Raw genomic sequence first — 6,000 nt, 5'->3', positions numbered from 1 at the left:
AATCCTCAGATTACAGCCTCCTGAGTAGCTAGGATTACAAGTGTGAGCCATTGGTAAACAGGTAAGCACTCATTCTTAATGAAGACATTCCTCTTCAAAAATAATCTGAATAATTTACAGGAAATTTCATGCTATATACTTTATGGCATCAATTATTTTTCTATTATCATTAAGCATTAATTGAAAACTATTGAAATAATTCCTTACCATCAAACAAACACAAGACAAAACTAATGCATGACCTTTTCCTTCCTATAAATGATGCTAGAAAAACTTTGAAGCTGCAGAATTATCATTGTATCAAAACTGCTGAAGAAAAGACAGAACCAAATCATCAATCACATTTGACAAAATCATGAGGACTGCGATGCAAAATAGTAGCCAGCATTGTTGTGTGTAAAACATATATTGCAAAACCAACATGATTTTATTGTAAGGCAGGATGCTGAATTCATCAGGGCAAACAAAAGATTTTGATTTAGGCTTTGAAGACAAAAATCATTAGTTTAGCAAAGGTAGTCAAGTTAAGGCAAACTATGGCCAAAAAAACAAGTCTGTGGTTTCACCCTAATTTTTTTTATTTATTCACCCCCACTAATCTAGTTAATATCCACATCATTTCTTCATATATGATAGCTTCTTAAAGTATTTTTATTAATTTTAATTTTTATTTTTTGTGAACATATTGTACAGAGGGGTTACAATTACATGGGCACGATAATGAGTACATTTCTTATCAAGCATTGTAGCCTCCTCCTTTGTTTACCCTTCACATCCCTTCCCAGCCTCCCCCCGCCCCCCTCCAATCCCCCACACACACCAAAGTTGTAAAGTATTTTGTTGAGAAATTCACAGCGTGATCATTTTGGAAACTTCAAAAGATAATAAATACATTGAAATTAGGCATTGACCATATAGCTTTCCATAGGGATACCATGACAATTTATTGACTTTGAATGCTTTGTAGAGCTCAATGTCCAGTCTTTTAGTGTTTAATCAGACACAATAAGAATGTGTCTAGCAAAATTTTAGGCGAATGAGGGTATAACCGGGGCTCTTTTCATAATTAATCTTTTGAAAATCTATGACTTCAGATTCAACTAAGAGATTATCATTTATATAATTGTTGTTGAGTATATAATAAGAATATGATAAACTTCTCAAAATGCAATCATATACTTCTGAAAATACTTTGTGTGGCCCCTTCTATCTTGATGACGAAAGTATAAATCCCTTAGCATAGCCCACAAGCTCTTTAGCATTTGAACCTCCAATTCTCTCTAGAATGAACTTGCTTAATTGCAATGCAAATAATACCTAGACTTATTTGACTATCTTGCAACTTCCAAAATGCCTTGTGCAATAGGCTCTTCCACAAAAAGTGTCTTCTCTATTCAGCTTCGTTCTCCAACTTCTATATTTGGTCTCATAGCTCCATTCCTTTTCTTTTCTGATTCAGAGTGTAGTAGGTAGGCTTTTCTCCATGTGTCTATTACATCCTGAACTTTACTGCCATGACATTTATCACAGCGAATTGTAATCATGTATCTATACCTTGGTTATTTTCACTAGTTACTAACCACTTGCAGACCTGAAACATCTTGGCTCTTCCATCTTATTCCACGCCACTATGTCTTGTATTTGATGTTGTCATTAAGAGATAGAAAAGATAGAAGAAATAGAAGAATAGATAATTTTGTTATTACATTTCAAAACAAACTTTTCCTAGGAGAGTTAGTTTTATATTTGGCAAACATAGATATTAATACGTGGATTGTTCCCTCTTTTACCCCAAGATATATATAACCAGAACACAACCTCTCTAACTATAAATACCAACAGTCAAATGATACTTTTCAATATGTGGTCAAGGAAAATAGGTTTGGCAAATTTGTCAATTCTTGCAATTCAAAGAACATTTTCTAAAGAAAAAAATCATAATACCTTCTTACAGTAGGTCTTTGATCCATTTGGAGTTGATTATGGTACAAAATCATATAGAAGGATCTAACTACAATTTTCTATAAGTATATAGACAATTCTGCCAGCACCATTGTTGAAGAGGCTGTCTTTCTTCCATTGTGTGTTTTTGGCCCCCTTATCAAATATTAGGAGGCTATAGGTCTGTGAGACCATTTCTGAGTCATTGATTCTATTCTATTGGTTCTCAGGCCTCTTCACATACTAGTGAAGTAAGTCAGACAAAAAGAAATATAGGCTGCATGGTTTGCCTCATTTGTAATAAACTACAATATGTCTATAAGTCTACAACTGAATACAATAGAGAGTAAAAAAACAAATAATAATACCTAGACATGATTAATTAAACAAGGCTGTAATCATCACATAGTGAGAATAAAGGAGTGTATTCTGAGGAGAGGATCACAGTGGCTCAATGTGTATATGATCATATAAGATGATGCTATTGAAACGAACCCCAAGAAATGGAAACAAGGTGTTTTTTTTAAACTTCACTGTTGTTATTTCTTTTTTTCTTTTGTCTACCTTTGGTTTATTCCATGTTGTCACTGTTTTATATTTCTGTACCCTTTATCTTGTATATGAATTTATCCGATTTGGGGAAGGGAAGAGGAACCACAGAAATGGTGAGACCAAGTGTTAACAATTCAACAAATACTCACTAAACACTATATTGGAAATGAACTTTACAACTTGAAGGAGGGAGTGTTGGGGAGGAAAGTGGGAGAAAATGAGGGAGGGGTAACACTATTCAAAAATAATTGTGCTTATTACCTGACTTATGTAACTGTAATTCCTCTGTGCATCTTCTTTACAATAAAATTTAAATTAAAAAAGACAGAAATTGAGTTGAGGTTTGGACTTAAAGAGATTTCAGGCAGACACAGGAGAATGAAAAACTTAACAGCATACCACTTGAAACTCATCTGGAATGACCTGTAGAAATATTGAGAAGAGTACTGTACACTTGAAATTTTTCTACATGAAGTAGAGTTGTAGGGACTTTCTCTCTCTCTGTGTTCCTTCCTTCCTTCCTTCCTCTGCTCCTTCTTTACTTTCTTTCTTGCTTCACGTCCTTGTTGTGAGAACTGAATTTAGGGCCTCTTGCTAGTCAGTCAGGTGAACTACCACTTGAGCCATGCTACCACTCACTATTGTATTGACATTCTCACTTTATGCCTCAGTTGAACAAGGCTATAGTGATACCAGTTGTATTTCCGTGTGTAATAGATGATGAGAGGAGCCTGCTATTGTGCCCAGACATTGTACTTCCCTTACAACTGAGACTATAGGTATAAACTCCCACACCCTTTGGGAATTCCTGTGAATTTGTGTGTGTGTGTGTGTGTATGTGTGTGTGTGTGTGTGTGTGTGTGTGTGTGTGTGTGTGTGTGTGCCAGTCCTGGGCCTTGAACTGAGGCTTTTTCCCTGAGCTTTATTGGCTCAAGGCTAGAGTTCTACCACCTGAGCCAAAGCTCACTTCTGACTCTTTTTGGGTGGGGGTCGTTAAATGAAGATAAAAGTCTCACGGACTTTCCTGACCCATCTGAGTTAAAAACCTCAGTCCTTAGAACTCACCCCACTGAGTAGTTAGGATTATAGGCCTATGCCATTGGCACTGGCCCTTGTGAGTTTTTAATGCCTGGGCTAGCCTCTAACTATCATCCTCCAATCTCTACCTTCCCAGTAACTTGAGTTATGGGTATGAACCACTACACCTGACACAGCAATTTACTTAAAAAAATATTGTGCATTTTTAGGTAAGATGAAATTATTTGTAGTAAACATCTCACTGAAAGAAATGCTTGATTAACTATATAAATCAACCATTTATATAAACTGAGAGTTTAATTTTAAAATATATTGATAATCTACAACTCTAATCTCTGGGGTTATTTTCCCTTTATCAGAATTTTCCAATCTGAAGTGGGATGTATGCCTTGCCTGAATAGAGAAATTAGAAGAATTTATGGATGACACAAGGAGTTGAAGTATCAAAATAGATTTGAGGAAAATCAACAAACAGCTATTTACTCTGCCAGACATGTCCACGGTTCTGAAGGTTAGCAGAGTGGTAAAATAATCAGATAGGCTGAAGACTCACAGTAGTAAGTGGCATGTCTTATGGTCTAGAGGAACTCAAGAGGGAAAGATCTATTAGAAACCAGAGAGCCTCTGAAATGAGCAATAAAAAACGCAGGGTACATTTTAACTCAAGGGAAAAATGGATCAGTCCTTAATTTTAGCAAACTACAGTCTGGATGAAACTCAACTCAATTTCTATTTAGATGAAAACATCTATTTAAAACATCTATTTACCTATTAGGCAGAAGAATAGGTGATTTTAGTTGAATGGCTGATATTGTAGAAACCTATAGTTTGTACATAGTATGCCTCACATTCAATCAACAATTATTAGGCCTGCTAAGAGACAAAATAGACAATAGTAGCAGATATACAGGATTCAGGTAGTAGAAGAGGCATATATGGTCTATAAAATAATTTGTATAATCATGTTAAATAAAATAAAATGAAAACACAGAAGAAATGATTTAGAAGGAAAAGAATCTCACCTATTAAATTGAATCTAAACAGATCAAATGGACATTCTCAAAATTATGTCAAAAGTTAGATAACCTTATACTGGATTAACCACTATGTGAAAACGGCAGAAATCATGCTAGCAAATTTTAAATTAGTGCATTAGGAAACACATTCCTTGGGAGAGAAAATCAAAAGCAAAAAAATAAATAACTAGGAGAAAACTATGAGGGCACAAGGAACAAAAGGTGGGACGGTATAAAGTATACACATACTTGTAGTTCCTAACGTATATAGTATTTAAGTCTCAGAGCATGAGAAAGGAAACAAATACGGGCAGTGTAATCATTGGCATAATAGCAAATCCTATATAGACCTGAAATGTGATATGGCCAATAGAAAACTCAAAGAATATAAAGCATTTCATAGCAAAACCATTAACAACCAAAAACAAGAACTTTCAAAACTAATCAGAAGGGACAAACTATAAAGATTGTATTTTTACCTGACTTATATCTCTGTAACCCCTCTACACATCATCTGTACAATAATTATACACACACACACACACATATGAAAAGGAATATCTTTCAACATTAAAGACAGAAACACATGACATTAAAATAGCATCTCTAAAATGCTGTAATACTATCCAATTCAAATTACAACTGTAGTTTCTGAGACAAGTCAGAATGTTTAAAAATAAATGGATAAAATATTATACTCTCTAACCACAAAAGGCTCATGTGAATGAATTGCCATCAGTCTTAGAAAAAGCTTTATTAATTCATATTACTACAGATTCACATTATTATTTCACTTGTTCAATATTCAATTCACAAGGAAGATAAACAATATAACCACATTACCCAGCAAAGTAGAAGTATTAAAGTGAAAATCTGGCAAAGGAAAAATTAGATAAAAATCATAATCAGTTTGAAGAAGTTTACTATAGTTCACCCTGTTGTTAGCAGAAGAAAATGACAAAAATAATTTTGTAAAATCTGAAAAGCACCATTTGTAAACTGTCCTGACATCTTTTGAATCCGCATCAACAATAATGAAAGCTCTGTTATTTTCAAGCCCTTCTGTAACTTTTACCAAAATTATGTTCTGACTCACAAAAGATGTCTCATAGTTCAAACTTTATTCTCTGGCATTAGAAAAATGAAGTTGAAGTCAATAATTGAGTTTCCTAAATCTTAGAAATTAAGTACTATACTGCTAAATAACCCACAGACTTAAAGAATATAAGAATTGCGATTAGAAAATACTTTCATCTTAATGCTTATGGAGTTATATGCCAAACTTACTTAGGCACATTAGCACATATTTTCAAGAATAATATGTATGTCTCAGAAAATCACCCTCATCAACTGTTGGTGGAAATATAAGTTAGTTCAATGACTATGGAAATCCATATGGAGGTTCCTGAAAACAACTAAAAATAGACCTACATTACAATAACACAATGTCATC

The sequence above is a fragment of the Dipodomys ordii genome, unplaced genomic scaffold, assembly GCF_000151885.1.
Source record: "Dipodomys ordii isolate 6190 unplaced genomic scaffold, Dord_2.0 Scaffold139, whole genome shotgun sequence".
Taxonomy (NCBI): domain Eukaryota; kingdom Metazoa; phylum Chordata; class Mammalia; order Rodentia; family Heteromyidae; genus Dipodomys; species Dipodomys ordii.
Note: the sequence above shows the minus strand (reverse complement) of the source record.